Here is an 18508-nt window from a genome sequence, read left to right as displayed (position 1 = left end):
AGATGAGACTTCCTGATTTCAGGCCTGGAGCTCTATCTACTGTGCCACCTCTTTCATAGAAGAGTTATTTCTAGGCTAGATTCTACTCCAAGCTCCACCATTAAATTACTATATGACTTTGGACAAATCATGTCATGTTTCTGAGCCTCAATGTCTTCACACATATAATGAAAGGCTTGACCTTGATGATCTTTAAGGGCCTTTCCAGCTCTAACATTCTATGACAATATGACTGATGGTACAATGTGATCAATGGTTGGAATTTAAGGCATCTCAAGGCAGAGGAGTATCAGAGAGAGAGAGAGAGCACTAAAACATTCGCCTCTTCCTCTTTCATCTTCACTTCATCCATTCTCTTACTCACCCCACACTCATCCTTTCCCCACTTCATTTTTTTAGAACAGGGAGAAATCATTCTATTAAGGAGGCCAGTTCTTCCAATTGTCACCCATCGTTCTGAACGTCCCCAGCCCATGAGATAGATTTCTCAGTTCCATCGGATTCTGTTTGATCTTTGCTCGATTGGATAACCACTGTTTCAGGGTTGCCTGGCAGCTCTATTTTCCCTGCCTTTAGAAATGGTGATGGATTCATTTAGCATTACTGGCTACTGAGACAGAGAGCTCAGGTGCTGCAGAAATGACAGGTGGCAGGAGCTGACTTGACAGCAATTAACTGTACAAATCTTTGATTAGGCTCCCGGGAATGGAGTCATTAGCAACCCTGAATGGACCAGCTTGCTTTCCACTGCCTCATTAGCTGTAATACTGATGTTACTTTAAAAAGCCCAGGAAAGGGAGGGAAAAAAGCCCCTCTCCCACATAGAATTAGAAAGGTTGAGTGATAAAGGGGGTAGGGGGTAGGGAAGGAGGGAGGGAGAAGCTAGTGTAAGCATTTTCTAGATGAACAAACAGGCCCCAGGTTTTTTTTTTCTGTGTGGTCATTGACAAGAGGACTCATGTTTGTCATACTGGAAAATCATCTCCTGCCTAGGGCGGTAGGCAGCTATGCTCATGATTGCAGAGAATAATTAAACTGCTACATTCTTTTTCATCTGCTTAGTCATAGGCCTCTGCTCATTTATTCTTCCTGGTAACCCTCATGGGTACCTTCCTTTAAGTTTCCAATGGCCATATATCTGTACAGATTGACCGGGGTTGATGGTACTTACTGAATGGCTGAGGACTTCATTCTACCCTTTGATCTGCCATAGGATTGCAGTGTTGATATTCTGCTCCCATACCAGCTGCTCTGCTATCTTTGCAGTCTCTGAGTTCAATTCCAACATGGAACTAACCCACACCCTCAAGGTGGGGAGCAGAATTCTGTCCATTATATTGGGTATTTCAGGAAGCAAAAATCCATTTACAGAAAGCAAAGCAAGCATCCCCTGTTAGGTCATCCAAAAGAAAACATGAACTCTTTTTGTGTTGTTTTGGTTTTGCCCTTATCCCCTTTTATCCTTCTATTCCCCCTTCTAGAACAAAGAATTTATTTTGGAAAGAAAAAAATTAAGAGGAGGGGGAAAAATCAGGAAGGCCAATCAATACTTTAGAAAACATCTGACAATATTTGTAATGTTCTACAACTGTGAAGACCCATCCCCACTTCTGTAAAGGTGTGGGGGGAGGTATCTTCTCATATCTCTCCCATGGGGTCAATTGCCTTATGGTGTTAACATGTAAATGGATATTTCTTGTATGTGGTACTTATTTCACTGCCGATATTTTATTATCCTAAATCACAGAATCACAGAGGCTCAGAGTCAGAAGAGTTTCAGAAGCCATTGGTTCCAACCCTACCTGACAAAGAATTCCCTCTATACCATCCAATTGTATACCATCCATTCAGTCTTCTGATGACTTCTTGTGAGGCAAAGCCTCAACTTCACAAAAGAACCTGTTTCCTTTTTTTCAGAACTCTATTAGTTTGGATTTTTAAAAAAATTAGTATATCGAACTAAAGTCTACCCTTTTCTTCCAGTTCTACCTTATGGAATCAAACAGAACAAATCTAATCCTTCTTCCATATAAAATTTCTTCAAATACCTGAAGATAGATAACCTGTATCCCCCAAGTTTCCTCTTTTATTTCAGGGCAATGAGGGTTAAGTGACTTGCCCAGGGTCACACAGTTAGTATCAAGTGTCTGAATCTGGATTTGAACTCAAGTCCTCGTTAATGCAGGGCCACTGCTCTATCCACTGCACCACCTAGCTGCCCCTGCCTATGTTTCCTCTTGCCCAACTCAAACATCCCCAGTTACTTCAATAAATCTTTACATGACATGGCTTCTGGATCATCCTAGTCACTTTGGTATCTAAAAGCCATTGCTAAAATGTGGTACCTACAGCTGACCACAGCACTGCAGATGTGATGTGATCTGACCAGGGCAGAGTACAATGGATCTGTTGCTTCCATTTTCCTGGACCCAATGCACCTCTCTTAATGCTGCCTTAGATTTCATTAGCTTTGTCACCTTCCATATCACTCTGTTGGCTCATCTTGGGTTTGTAGACTATGAAAGGCCCTTCGCATTCTTCATCTGAAGTACTGTCTGGTCATTTCTCTCTCAAGTTGTCCTTGAGCAATTGAGTTATTATGTAAATGAAAATTCTTACCACAGAGTAAGAATTTACAGTGATACCTTTTTAATTTCATCTTCTTAGGTGGGGGCAACTCTGTAGAGATCATTCTGGATTCTGGCTCTGTCAAACAGCGTATTAAATACTCCTGTTGTCATCTGCACATTTGACAAGTATGTCAGCTATTGTTTAAGATACCTAGAACAATTCATAAGAGACCCTCCCATACTTGAATCAATCAAACAATAACAATATTTTGTATTGTTGCTCAATAAAATTCCACCTTCTGGAAGAAGCCTTTCCTGATGCCCTTTACTTCTAATACTGTCCCTCTTATATGACTCCCAGTCTCTCATGTGCATAGATTGTTGGCACTTAGTTGTTTGTGTGTTGTCTTTCCCCCTGGATCATGAGCTTCTTGAAGACAGGGATGGTTTTGCCTTTCTTTGAATATCCAAAGCTTAGGGCAGTGAGTGGCACATAGTAGATGATCAATGAATGTTGTTTTTTTTTTTTACTCCAACTATACTGTCATCCAACTCATGTTTTCCTCTCTTGTCTACAAGAATAACATTGAGGGGCAGCTAGGTGGCGCAGTGGATAAAGCACCAGCCCTGGATTCAGGAGGACCTGAGTTCAAATCCGGCCTCAGATACTTGACACTTACTAGCTGTGTGACCCTGGGCAAGTCACTTAACCCTCATTGCCCCGCAAAAAACCCAAAAACAAAAGAACAAAAAAAAAAAGAATAACATTGAGAATTTTATCATATTTTAGCTAAAATGTAGGCAAACTATCTAAAATGTTCAATTGGTTATATTGAAAAATTAATGAATCTAGTCTGACATGACATGTTCTTGATGAAGCCATGTTGGTTCTTTTTTTTTTTTTTTTTTGGTGAGGCAATTGGGGTTAAGTGACTTGCCCAGGGTCACACAGCTAGTAAGTGTTAAGTGTCTGAGGTCGGATTTGAACTCAGGTACTCCTGAATCTATGGCCAGAGCTCTATCCACTACGCCATCTAGCTGCCCCCATGTTGGTTCTTAATGATCATTTCTTCCCTTTTAACATGCTCAACATTCTAAAATTTTGCCCAACATTGAAGTCAAGCTCATAGGTCTATAGTTTGAGGATTCCACTCTTTTCCATTCTTTGAAAATCAGGATATTTACCTCCTGCCAATCATGGACATCCTTATCTCTTCCCATGATTTTTCAATGACCACTGATAGTGACTGCGGAATTGCATCTATCAATTATTTCAGCACTCTGGAATATACTTCATGCAGGCCTGATTACTTGAATAATATGAGGGCAAATAGGCGTTGCCTTTCCATCTTTTCATTTATCTTCATTTTTAATTACCTATTCACCATTTATTGTTTTGTCCTGGAAATCATTCTTCTAAATAGATCAAACAAAAGTGGAATTAATTAATTAACTTAAAAAGTTGTTATTATTAAAGTATTAAATACAGACAATGTTCTAGGTACTATAATAATTGTTAAATATTAAAATACAAAAGTATGGCCATATTTGTCCTCTAAGAACTTACATTCTTTTTAAAAACATTGTTTTGCTCTTTATTTTTTCTTTCTTTAAATTTATTTAATAACAAAATTATATTCATTTTAAACTTAAATACAAAAAAGAAAAAACCCAGAACATTTACATGTACTTCGAAGAACACAAAGGATTCACTATAAAACCATCAATTTTCATTTCAAACTGTTTGCATTTAAAAAAATAAAAACTATGTAATAAATATTACACATCATTTTCAAAGCTAATGAGCTTTTCTGTGCTTCCAAGTTTTCTTTTCTTCTCTGCTGTGTACTTTTTTTTCTCTCTCCCTTCCCACCATAGAAGGCCACAAATAAACACAAATATACATAATACATACATACACACATATATACATAAATGCAAAACCATATTATACATACCTCTATTTTTGAGTTCTTTCTCTGGTAGAGAAGTTTTTCCATGTTTTTCTAAAATCAACCAGTTCAGATGGTCCTGGATTCAGGAGGACCTGAGTTCAAATCCGGCCTCAGACAATTAACACTTACTAGCTGTGTGACTCTGGGCAAGTCACTTAACCCTCATTGCCCCACAAAAAAAAAATAATAAAATCAACTAGTTCATTATTTCATATAACACAGTAGTTTTCCATCACAACCATTTACCATAACTTGTTTAGCCATTCCCCAATTGAAATTCATCTATCACTTTAACCAATATGATAGGTGCGAGTAACTGTCTGAGGTGTCTGAGATGATATCACAGAGTTGTATTAATTTGCATTTCTCTCATTAATAAGCATTTAGAATATTTTATATGGCTATATATAGTTTTTATGTCTTGATTGAAAAACTGCCCATTCATATCCTTTGTCCATTTATCAATTGGGGAATGACTTACATTCTTATAAATTTGAAAAAAGTTTTTATATATTTGAGAAATGAGACCTTTTTCTGAGAAACTGTCTAGAAAAATTTCCCCCAGTTTTCTACTTTCCTTTTAATCTTGGCTATATTGTTTTTATTTATACAAAAAATCTTAAGTTTAATATAATCGAAATTATCCATTTCTCACAATGCTCTCTATCTCTAGTTTATTTTCCTATTCAGGACTGTGATAGGTAATATGTTCCATGTTCTTCTAATTTTCTTATGATATCTCCCTTTACATCAAGGTCATGTATACATTTTTATCTTATCTTGGTACATGGTTTAAGATAATGGTATATTAATTTTTTAGAATCAACTCCTCAGTCCAATTTCTGCCAGACTGCTTTACAGCTTTCCTAACAATTTTTACCAAATAATGAATTCTTTTTTTAAAGTAGGTACTTAATAAATTTGATTGATCAGAAGAGAACATTCATAATTACAGAGCAGGAATTACTTATAAAAGGTCACACAAGTAGTTAATAGTACTGTCAGGTCAAGATTTAAGCCCAGTTACCATATCCAGTGTGCTTTCTACTACATCACACATGTTCCATCTTTTTCCCTCTCTCGGTTCTGCTCATTTTGTTCTTCATAATTTCATGAACATCTTTCCATGTTTTCCTAAAATCACTGAGCTCATCATTTCATATAGAGAAATATAATAATGAATTCTTATCCCAAACACTTAAATCTTTACATTTGTAAAACACTAGCTTACTATCATCCTTTTCTACTGTTTATTGTATGTCTAATCTGTTCCACTGGTCTACCTTTCTATTTCTTAGTCAATACCAGATAGTTTTGATGTTTATTGCCTTATAGTTTGAGATCTGGTATTTCTGAACCTCCTTTCTTTATCTTTTTGTCCATTAATTTCTTTGAAATCCCTGACCTTTTCCTCTTCCAAATGAATTTTATTATGAGTTTACATTCCTTCAAGGGAAGACAACACAGAGAGAGAGGCACAGTGGCTAGAGGAGGGAGTTTTACTTACAGCAGTTAATTATCATACCTTTTCCATTAGTAAAGGTAGCAATTATCTGATCACTGCTCACAGAGGAGCAGGTAGCAAAAAGAAAGTAGATGAAACCTTCCTATTTCTCTTAAGTTAACTTCCCTAGTAAGACTATGGTCATAGGATTTTACTTTCCCTTGCTCTAAATGCTTTGAGATTTATTCTTCTATAGTGTATGTTAAACCAATAGTATCAAATTCAAATGGAAATGGGGTCATTAAATGGGCAACATATTGATTTAGAAAACCATTTATTAACATTATCTATGTTCTATTATTAAGGCAGCTAGGTGGCACAGTTGGCAGGAGTGCCAAGCTGTATTAGGCATGGGATGAGGAAGATTCATCCTCCTGAATTCAAATCTGGCCTCAAACACTTACTAGCTCTGTGAACTTTTGGCACTTAACCCTGATTGCCTCAGTTTCTTCATCTGCAAAATGAACTGGAGAAGGAAATGGCAAACCACTCCTGTATCTCTACTAAGAAAACCTTAAATAGGGTCACGAAGAGTCAGGATGTGACTGAAATGACTAAACAAAATGTTCTATTATATTTTTATTTATTTTGTTAAATATTTGCCAATTATGTTTATCTGTTGCATCACACTGGGGAATGTTGTGAGCCTTATATAGATTGCAGCCTGTGGGTGCATATATGTGACACCTCTGTGTTGGACTATATCTCACTTTCCTCTATCTGTAATAAACTTCAAGATGGAAATGTATTCTCCTCTCAAAGTTTCCATCATTTCTACTTCAATAACCAATTCTCCCTTATTGGTTAGAACTGGGTTGAGAACATCAATGACCCTCCTTCTGAAGAATGATTGATTTCCCATACCACTATTGTCTCTTACCTTGGTCCTTCTTTTGATCTGTTTTGCATAATGTTTATCCATTTGCCCATTGTTATTAGGTATCTACAGTCTATAGTCTATCCTCACCAAAGTGTTCTCCCCCATGTTTCTATCCTCCCCTTCTCAAACTTCTTCACACATGTATCACACTGCTCCATACCTCCTATTATCTATTCTATCACTTTTGAATTCGGTATAGTTTTGTGTGGTTTTTTTTTGGGGGGGGATGAAGGTTAAGTAATTTACACAGGATCACACAGCTAGTAAGTGTCAAGTGTTTGAGGACAGATTTGAACTCAGGTCCTCTTGAATCCAGGGTCAGTGCTTTTTATCCACTGTGCCACCTAGCTTCCCCCCTTGGTATAGTTTTCAAGATACATTTAGCAGTCATGAGTACAATCCCACCAAGTTCCATTGGTACCTGGGAGGTTGAATTTACCTCCTGGTAATCTCTATTGATCTTATTACCCATATTTTGTGCATTTGTGTTTATGCATCTGAGGTCATGGGTTTTATTTGTGGATCTCTTTTTGGATTTTGTCTAGTCTTCTTTACTAATGATCTGCATAGGTTGTATCTGATACCCTACATAGCATCTGGCTTAGAAGAAAGAGACAATCAGTTTTCTCTTTCTCCCCCTCTACTTTTAACATAAAGTTTTCTTGGTTAGCTTTGTAAGGGTCGCACAGATAGTGTCTGAGGCCAAATTTGAACTCAGTTCTTCCTGACTCCAGGTCTGGCACCCTATTCACTACACCACCTAATTGCCCCACACTTTATGCTATACCACACTTTCTTTTTTGATCAGACTTAATGGAGCACCCTCTGCATGTTTCCATTGTTTACAGTCAATGTGTTAATACTAGCTTACAATGTTTCATAAAGAATTTTCATTGTAATTATCTCATTTGAAACTCATAACATCCTTCAAAAGATGAAATAGCATGCTTAGAATAACAGTTCAATAAGACACATCAATACATGAACTGAGTGACTTGAAAGGATTTAGAAAGAAAGTAAATAAAAATGGCTAAGATTTTTTTATCTCCAAGGGTATCTTGGAGAATTGTAGTACCATTAGTGAAAATAGGAAATTTAGGATGAGAAGTTGAATTTGAAGGTTAATTGAGGTGGGGTAGAGAAAAACGATATTTTTAGATATCCTGTGTTGGAGGCAAGAGTAAGACATCCAGACAGAGGTGCCTGGAACATTATCATAAATGAAGACCTGGAACTTGGTAGAGAAGTCAGTGCTGGAAATATAGATGTGGTATTATCCACTTAGAAAACTTTAAAGTGGTTGTGTTCATCCAATGAGAGAGTATAAATTGAGAAAAGAAGAGGACTAAGGACAGGAATTCACCAAGGGAACATAGAAAAACTCAAAAGGGAAGAAGAATAATCAAGAAAATGAAATGTGATGGAAGGAAAGGGAAGGTTTGTTTTTGAAGGAGAACATACTGTAGAGAGTAAATACTGAAGAGAGAAGAAAGACATTGAGAACTATGAAAGGAAAAATTCTTTGCCAACGGGAAGAAAACATTACTATTCACATGCCCTCTATTTAAAACAAAAATAAAATCTTTTGTTAAGTAAAAGAATGTAGAACTACAGTTTCCCTCATTATTCCCTTTATTTTCCATTCGATCATACATTTAGCTTCTTTTAAACTATTTCTTCCTTTCTTTTTCCTTTTCTTTTCCAACTTAGTTTCTTATTTACTCTTTCCCCTTATCTGTTCTTCATTGTGCATTCAGGTCATTGTCCCTTCCCATAATACCTTGATGCTATTTTTTTTCAGTAACTTCCTTGAGTTTTCTGATCATATTTCAGTCTCAGAGTTGGAAACAGAATTGGAGGACTTCCAGGAAATTGGTTGTGTAAATGTTCCCTCTTCTGTCTCTCAATATACAAAAACTCAGCATAGCCCCAAGGGTTACTTGGCAAATGCTTGACTACTCTTGGAGGTATTTGTGACTCTTCCAAAGCCTCAGGATGAGACCAGACCACAGGGCAAGGACAAGAAGAAATTTGAAGTTGAAGATGTTATTTTTCCTCTTTCTCAATTGGCACCAGAACTAGAGGGTGGGGTCTCATCTGTTACATAATAGTGATTATACGATGAGCATAATTTCTTCCATAGTAATCAACTTCCCTTGGGCCTCATCAAGACAAACAAGGAGACAGATGGAGAAGATGACTGTCTGATAGTCATACATGTCTCTGATGGCATTGGTGTTAGGAATGAAATTCCTGTCTTGAGGTAATCCAGCTCAGAGTACATGTAATTAAGAAGATTTCTTTCTCCAGCTAGGAACAGCAGGTACTCCCATCAAATGTACTGCATCAGCTTCCTGAAGTCAGAAATCTCAGGCCATCCAAAACCATGGAACAACTTCCTGCTGTCAATATTCTCCACACTGATTGTTCCCTAATGACCTACTTTCTCTGATAACTAAAGGTCTCAGACAGAGACAGTAGATGGAAGTCACAAAAAAAAAATGAAGAAACCCCCAAAGGGGAATAACATATTCATATTTTGCATGCAGAACTCATCTTGTAATAAAATCCAAACTTTTTTTCTGGTATATAATGTCCTACAACACTTTCTTTTTCCTTTTTTTCCTTTGACTACTCACATCCAGAACCTTCTTCTCTTGTCAAATGTGTTTACCTGCCGTCTTCAAAATGTACCTTGTGATTTGCAACCTCTGATTTTTACTTAATTTGGTCTACCCCCTGGAAGTACCACCACCATCACCTATACTACACTCAAAACTATCCAAATTCTACTTATCTTTTACGGTTTTGCTTAAGTCCCATGTATTTTGTAAAGTTCTCCCAGACTATCCCAGACTTAAGTAAGTTCTCCTCATCAAAGACCTGCTCACAGTATTGATTACATGCTTCATCGGGATTTCCTCACGGACTCCCTTGTGATCTCTTTTCCTTTGTCATCTCCAACTGTTATTTCTATGTTTTGTTACTTAAAGTTTCACATGCCAATGTCTTATTTATCCAGCTAGTATCTCCCATAATGCCAATTGCATAGATGGTATTCAATGTAATCTCGTGAAGTGTACAATGTATACTTGCCACCTTCTGAACTACTCCATCACCATGAGATACTGTTCCTTATCTTTCAGACTCATAACAAGTTATCTTCGACTCATCTTCTTTCCATAATCCAGTCTGTTAATTCTTCTTGCGAAATCATTCTTCAGATTATTTATTAATCTACTACTACTCTCTCTCTCCCCTCACAGTCCCAGTCCTAGCCCTATTTCATATCCTATAATACCAAACTACACTAACAGAACCCTTAGGTCAAATAGCATATAAAAAAATTCCTTACTTCATTTCTGTGTTCTTTAATTCTATGACAAGCCCTGCACTAAGTAGTATATTCTCAGGAGCTATTGGGCCTTATTCATAAATCAAAGAAGTTTAGTTTCTCAGTTGTGGTTTGGGGTCTTCACTAGAGTCAATGAGACAATCACAATTAACAACATGAATTGATTGTAGTCTACTTTTCACATCCATTAATCCCAGGTTGCTCATCTTTTATAGTGTCCCATGTGACCTTACTCCCAAGACTGGTACTTTGTACTCTAGGGGTTACCCGGTGAATGGCTATCCTCAAAACACTGTAGCTCATAAGCTCCCACTAGTGTATATTCCCTTAAAAATAAGTCAGTAGGGGCAGTTACGTGGCTCAGTGGATAGAGCACTGGCCCTGTATTCAGGAGGACCTGAGTTCAAATCCGGCCCCAGACACTTAACACTTACTAGCTATGTGACTCTGGGCAAGTCACTTAACCCCACTTGCCTCACCAAAAAAAAAAAAGCTAGTAGACTCAATGCTTTTGAGAAAAGGTATTTACTCAATGTCAATATGAGAATAATAAATAGAAAACATTTCCCTTCAGAACTTGTGAAAATACTCTCTCACATATACACAGAAAGCCCATGGAATAGGAAAAGAGTGGGGCCAAACTTAAGGTCTGTGAGTGAGTGAGTCACATATATAGAAAAGACACATGGCCAAGACAACTCACAACTCTTCCATGAGTCTCATCCTACTCTAGTTTGTCCTACACTCAGCTGTCAAAGTGTTCTTACTAAATTATAAGTCTCACTATGTCTACCTACCTACTCAATAACTTCCAATGACTTCCTATTACCTCTAAGATAAAATATAAAATATTCTTTTTGGTGTTCAAAGTCCTTCATAACCTGCTCCATCTTTCTAATCTTCTTACACTTGATCCCCCCCCCCCACCCACATGCTCTTCAATCCGGTGACATTGGCCTCTTTGTTGCTCCTCAAACAAGGCTCTCTATCTCCAGACTCTAAGCACTTTCAGCGTCTTTGAAAATGTTAATCTCCTTCCTCATCTTTACCATTTGACTTACATGACTTCCTCCATGTCCTAGCTAAAATCCCACCTTCTATAGGAAGCCTTTGATGACCACTCTTAACTGTATTGCCTTCCCTCTGCTGATTATTTCCAATTTATGCTGCATATAGCTTCTTTGTTAGATGGTGAGTTCTTCAAGGGCAGGAGTTGTCTTTTACCTTTCTTTCTATCTCCAGCAGTTAGTGCAGTGCCTGGCACATAGTAGGTGCTTAGCAATTTTTAAAAATTTATTGTTGACTGGAACTGAAAAGCCTTGACATTCGTTCATTCTCTGGAAAGTCAACACAAAGTTCACTGTGGGCATTGGCAATGAGTGAGTGGCTCCACTAGGTGGCTAGACTTTTTCCTTCAAGAAAAGGTATGTCTGATGCTTGGGTTGATCTTCTGTTAGACTTGACTAAGCAGGCAGAATGGCTTCTGGGCTAGCTGCTCTCTGGGTTTGGCTGTCACTATAGTGATCATGTTTGTTATAGTGATCACAGCTGCTGACCTGTGGTTGCTTTCCTAGACTGGACAGGTTGCTAGGCCATTGGCTCTTCACAGGACACATCTCTGTTGGATAGGTTCATCCACTAGTTTCCCTTGGGCTTACCCTTCAATGGATATCTTCAATCTTCATTACCTCCAGCCACAATAAATCACACAATTAATTGAAATGTATAAATAATTATAAAAGCTCACTATACTTATTGTTCCTTGATTTAAAAAAAAAGAAAACATTTAATTGTTAGATTAAAGCACTATCTTAAAGGCCTTCCTCTTACAAAACGTCATCCATGTATATGTGACAATCATATAATTATCACTTAAGAGATATACCAATAAAAATAACTTTTTTCAATAACCTCATCAAAAAGCAGCTATATGGCATAGTGGATAGAGTACAAAAACCAGAGTCAGAAGACCTTGGTTCAAATCTGACCTCAGTTTTAATAGCTGTGTGACCATGGCCAACTCATTTAACCTCTATCTTCCTCATCTATAAAATGGGAATAAAAATAGAATCTACCTCCCATGGGGGGTTATTGTGAGGATCAAATAAGCTAATCTTTTTCAGGAGCTTTGCAAACCACTACATGTTGTGTCAATAGTATCTATTGTTATTTCTCTCCTTGTGCCTTTACATCCCTCCTCACCTATTACCTTTCTTTTGTAATTCATACTATAAGAAAAAATCTAGAAAGATGCTGAGCTTATGACATCTTGTACAAGAAACTGAAGACTTCAAGGGCACACACAATATTTTCACCACTGCAACTGACTGGAGATGAGTTTCAAAAGAGAAAGACAGATGTGAAAAGCAAATAAATGGCAATCTAAGAAGAAAATGTCTCCACCCCCAGCTATTTGCAGAGGTGGGAGGTCCACAAGTGTTATATGCTGCACATATTTTCACCCTTTTTTGATGCATTGATCAATTGTGTTGATTTTTTTTCCTCTGCTTTTTTTTCCCCTCTTTTTTGTCTTTAAAAACACTGTGGATTATAAGGGATGGCTCTTGGGAGGGGAAGGAGGAAAAATGCCAGGAGAAACTTTGGTAATGTGAAAAACATAAGATATCAATAAAACTTTTTTAATGGTTAATCTTTTATTGGAGGGAAGAAAACATAACACCATATCTCAGGTAATCCATTCCAGGGTCTCAGGGGCTCAACACGTGGAGTCCTAGCTTGTAATGCATTCCACAGTTAGGGCAACAGTACGTCTTGCCTTTATGAAGCCAGAACCAGATGACTGCACTGCTGTCTTCTTCACAGATACAGTCCACTATTCACATGTCAGGGATGGAAGGCACCATGTTTGGCTTCTCCTTAGTCCCTGGAGCTGCTTTTGGGGCTAACATATTGTAGGGATCCAAATCATTCCTTTCAGCCATCATAATCTCTGTCTCCAAACCAGTAGCCTGCTCTTCATCAAAAGGAATGCCTCTTCCTCTCGCCATGGAGCAAGCCCAAGCTAGGCTATAGGCCTTCAAGGCCTGGACCACCAGTGCCCCAGCACTCCTCAGTAACCTTGAAGTCATCACAACTGAGACTACTACCCAGTAAAACTATTTTTAAGAAGGTAATATCTGAGAATGGTATTTGGATTTCTGGATGAATCATTATGGGAAAATCTGACATGCCCCTAGATTTTAAGAGAACTGAAATCAAAGGGTTCAAGGAAAGGAGAGATAGGATCCTGTTGCCTAAAATTCCACAAGGGAAGTCAGCCCAGGAGGGATGAAAAGCTCCCATGAATGAAATGATGAAAACCACAAAGAAAAATAATTTTGATGAATAGCTATTTAAAGAGCTTGGTAAGAATATATAGGAAACTCATGAACCAGCTAAAATTTTGAAAAGATGCATAAAGATGAAAAACAATGGTAAGTAATGAATGATGGGTATAAAAGTATGGTATAATTCTATAAGAACTCTGTCAAGAATACTAAAGTTCAGAATGATCTGAGGCTGGTGAGGAATCAACCAATTAATAAGTATTTATTAAGTTCTACTAACCCCTTTTCCCTGTGGACACAAAGGAAGGCAAAAGGCAGAAACAGTCCTGCCCTCAAAGAGCTTACATACTAATGAGGGAAATAACATGTAAATAAATAGGTACATCCTGCACACATAAAAAGTAGATAGGGGGCAGCTAGGTGGTGCAGTGGATAAAGCACCGACCCTAGATTCAGGAGGACCTGAGTTCAAATCTGGCCTCAGACCCTTGACACTTACTAGCTGTGTAGGCAAGTCACTTAAACCCATTTGCCTCACACACAAAAAAAGTAGACAGGACGTAAACTTAAAGGAGAAAAGGGGTCCAAAAAAAGCTCTTGCAGATTTCACATTTGAACTAAGTCTTAAAGGAAGCCAGAGAATCCAAGAGATAGAGGTGAACAAGAAGAACATTCTAGGTAGGAGAGACAGCCAATACTTAAGCACAGACATGGAAGATTCTGTGTCATCTGCAAGGAGCAGTTAATAGTCCAATATGTCTGAATCATGGAGTACATAAAAGTACATAAGTGTAAGAAGGTTGAAAAGGTAGAAAGGGATTGGGTCATGAAGAACTTTGAAGGTCAAACAAAAGACTGCTTATTTGATCTTGGAGGAAACAGGAAGGTACAAGATTTTATCAAGTAGAGATAATATGGTCACCTTAGGACAATAACTTTGGCAGTGAAGTGGAGGATGAATTGACAGCCAGGACAACCAAAGAGAATATTGCAATTTTGTCCAGAAAAGAGGTTCCAAACTAAAGTGGTGGCTAAGTTAGTAGAGAGAAGAGAATGTATACAAGAAATAGTGTAAAGGTAGAGAAGACAAGATTTTATAACTGATTTGATATGTGGGCTAAGTGAGAGTAAGGAGTCAAGGATGATATCAGGCTAAACATTACTAAAAGGTTTTATTTAACTCTACCAAAAAAGGAAAGTCAAAGAAGGAAAAATCTGTTGCTTAGGATGGATGGGATAATATTAATGGATAAAGGAGAGAAGGTTTTACTGCTCATCCCTTATTGATTGCTTTTATTTTCTCTGCCAAGGAGAATGTTCCTTGGGCTGGAAAGTAGAGAGTAAAAATGGAAGTTGAGCCCAAGTAGGGAGAGCTTGCTTACCTTTGCGGAGTTCAAATCACAAAGCCCAGATGAATCCCATCTTCACATAGTGAAAGAACTAGTAAATATGACTGAGCCACTGTCTTGAAAGGATGAAGGAGAAAATATGAGTCATTCTTCAATAGATAAGTAGAAAAAATATGTAAACAAACAATTTTCAAAATAAGAATTGAAAACCAACAACGCTCATATGAAAATATGCCAAATTACTACTAATAAGAGAAATTCAGATTAAAGCCATTTGTTTTGTTTTGTTTTGCTTTTTGGTGAGGCAATTGGGGTTAAGTGACTTGCCCAGGGTCACACAGATAGTAAGTGTTAAATGTCTGAGGGCAGATTTGAATTCAGGTCCTCCTGACTCCAGGGCTGGTGCTTTATCCACTGCACCACCTAGCTGCCCCAGATTAAAGCCATTTTGAAGTTTCACCTCAAAGTCAGAAATTGGCAAAGTCAGCAAAAGAAGATAGAAAGAGTCCATGTTGAAGGAGTTATTAGGGAAAAACACATTAATGCATGTTTGGTAGTTCTATGAATTGTTATGATCATTAGGAAAACATTAGTCAATAATGTGTACTATGTGCCAGACATTATAATAAGCTCCAGTGATACAAAAAAAACCTCCCTGCCTTCAATTCCCCATTCAAATGGGTTGGGGGGGGACACAAAATGACATGAAAATAATTATGTACATACAAGACATATAAAGTAAAAACTAAAAATAACTACAAGGAAAGGTACTGGCAGTATGGGGATAGAGATCTGGAAAAGTCCTCCTCCAGATAAGATTTGAACTTAATCTTTTTTTTTTGGTTTTTGGCCAGGCAATGAGGGTTAAGTAGCTTGCCCAGGGTCACACAGCTAGTAAGTGTCAGGTGTCTGAGGCCGGATTTGAACTCGGGTCCTCCTGAATCCAGGGCCGGTGCTTTATCCTCTGCACCACCTAGCTGCCCCAATTTGAGTTTAATCTTGAAGGAAGCTGGGGAAACCGGGAGATAGAGGTGAGGAGGGATGACATTCCAAAGACGGGGGACAGCCAGTGAAAAGACAAGAAGTCAGAAAGTGGAGTATCACATATGAGAAACAGCAAGAAGATCAGAATCTCTGGTTCCTAGAGTACATGAAGAGGAATAACGCTAAGAAGCCTGGAAAGATAGGAAGATGCCAGGTTGTAGATAAGATAAATTTTGCCAAGTGCTTAGTATATGGTAGGTGTTTAATAAATGCTTATTTCCTTGTTTCCTTCCTTTCTTCCTTTAAAAGCCAAATAGAGTTGGGGCAGCTAGGTGGCACAGTGGATAAACCACCAGTCCTGGATTCAGGAGGACCTGGGTTCAAATCTGGCCTCAGACACTAGACATTTATTAGCTGTGTGACCCTGGGCAAGTCAGTTAACCCTCATTGCCCTGCAAAAATCCTTAAATAAAATAAAAATAAAAACCAAATAGAGGACTTAAGCAAGAAGAATTATTAAACTATTCATACCCTCTACAGTACCTAGAAATTCCACTACTGGGTCTATACCCTAAGGAGATCAAAGCCAAATGAATGGTCCCATATGTACCAAAATATTCACAGAGCCATTTTTTGCACTCATGAAAAACTGGAAACAAAGTCGCCCCCCATGTATGGCTGAACAGACTGTGATATATGGATATAATGTGCTTTTGCATTATATAAAATGACAAAATGCAAGGAATTCAGAGAAACATGAGAAAACTTGTATGAACTGATACAAAGCAAAAACAACAACCATCCCCCACAAAATTAGGAGAATATACACCATGGTTATAATGTAAATGAAAGCAACACTAAAAGGTAGGTGGGATACAGATTAAAAATAGTGTCAGATATTAGTTCTAAGGGACAAATGATGAAATACACTTCCTTACACTAAAAGGGTGAATGGGGACAACTACAGATTACATTTATTGCAAAAGCTAAAAAATGTAGTTATTTAATTATTTTTTCCTTTTGTTTGGGGTGGGGAAGGAGTAAGACTATACTAAGAAATGGTTCTAAAATAAACTAAACTCCAATAAAACTTTTTTTTAAAAGAAAAATTAAAAGCATAGTAAAAAAGAAGAATGGCATAGAATCTTAGTAGGGAAAATGTCATGCTTTTCAAAAAACAGAAAAGAATGAAGCCCCAAAACTATAGACCAGTGAGATTGACTTCAATCCCTAAGAGAATTCTAGGATAGATTACTAAAGGGTTGATGAGTAACATCTAGAAAAAGAAATAATTCTCATAAGGAGGCAGCGTGGCTCCTTCCAAAACTGTTCATGTCAGACTAATTTTCCTTTTTTTTTCTTTTTTTGGCAGGCTTCTAGATTAGTAGATCAGAGGAAAGCTATAGGTATACTTAGGTCAAAATCCTTAAGAGCTTCAAAGGAATATGAAGGGCATCTAATCCAACTCCTTCATTTTACAGGTGGGGGAACTAAAACCCAGAGGGATGGTAGCGAAGTTAAAGTTTGATACTCTCTTAAATTGACCTGGTGAACAAAATAGTGAGCTGTGGGTTGGGCCTTATAGTTAAGCAGATTCAAAAGCGGTTGAATGGATGGACTCAAACAACAATAATTAATGTTGTAAAGTCAATTTGGAAGGAGGTATCCTAACAAAGAGAGTGCTTCCAAGTATATCTGGGCTTGGTCTCAAGCTGTTTAAGAATTTTGTGAATTGCTTGGGTAAAGGCATAGATGTTTTGCTTAACAAAATCCCCCATTCTAGATTTTTTTTTATTTTTCAAATCCAAGTACTAGACTTTACCTTTAACTCTATTAAATTTAATCTTCATTCAGCCATTTTCTATATTTCCAGATTTCTTATACCTCACTTATACCACACTCTCTTTGCTGTTCCTCACACGTGACACTCTGTTTTATCTTGTCTGTCATGGCTTAACTCCAAGCTATCTCAATGGCTAGAACATCTTCTCTCCTCATTTCTACCTCCTAGCTCTACTGGTTTCCTTCAAGTCTCAGTTGAAGTCCTACCTTCTGCAAAAAGCTTTTCACTGTCCTCCTTAATTCTAGTGCCTTCCCTCTGAGACATATCCTATATATACATAGTAGTTTGCATATTGTCTCCCCTAATAGCTTGTGAGCTCCTTGAGAGTGGGGACTTTCTTCTTCTTCTTCTTCTTCATCTTCTTCTTCTTCTTCTCCTTCTTCTCCTTCTTCTTCTTCTTCTTCTTCTCCTTCTTCTCCTTCTTCTTCTTCTCCTTCTTCTTCTTCTCCTTCTTCTTCTTCTTCTTCTTCTTCTTCTTCTTCCTCTTTTTCTTCTTCTTTTTGGTATTTTCAGTGCTTGGCACGTAGTAGCCACTTAATAAAGGCTAGTTGACTTGATTTGACTTGACTGGTTAACTTCTAACAATCTAGTCTGTTGATCTCTTTTCAAGTCTGCTTCTGTTATCTATCTAATAAATTAAATTACCATGACAGCTTTGAGTCATCAACAGATTTGCTAAGTATGACATTCAAATTATTGATAAAGTCCAAAGTCAGAGAACTGTGGAAATGTGTAAAAAATCCCTTCCCTCCAATGCCCATGCAGAACAGTAATCCTCTAT

General features: G+C 37.6%; 1 pseudogene; it reads right to left on the bottom strand.

Moving 5' to 3' along the window:
• Window positions 1-12972: 12972 nt before the first annotated feature.
• LOC122747966 lies at window positions 12973-13353 on the bottom strand (annotated as a pseudogene).
• Between the last annotated feature and the right edge of the window lie 5155 nt (window positions 13354-18508).

Source organism: Dromiciops gliroides, chromosome 3 (genome assembly GCF_019393635.1).
Source record: "Dromiciops gliroides isolate mDroGli1 chromosome 3, mDroGli1.pri, whole genome shotgun sequence".
NCBI lineage: Eukaryota > Metazoa > Chordata > Mammalia > Microbiotheria > Microbiotheriidae > Dromiciops > Dromiciops gliroides.
Note: the sequence above shows the minus strand (reverse complement) of the source record. Positions and strands in the feature narration are given on the sequence as shown.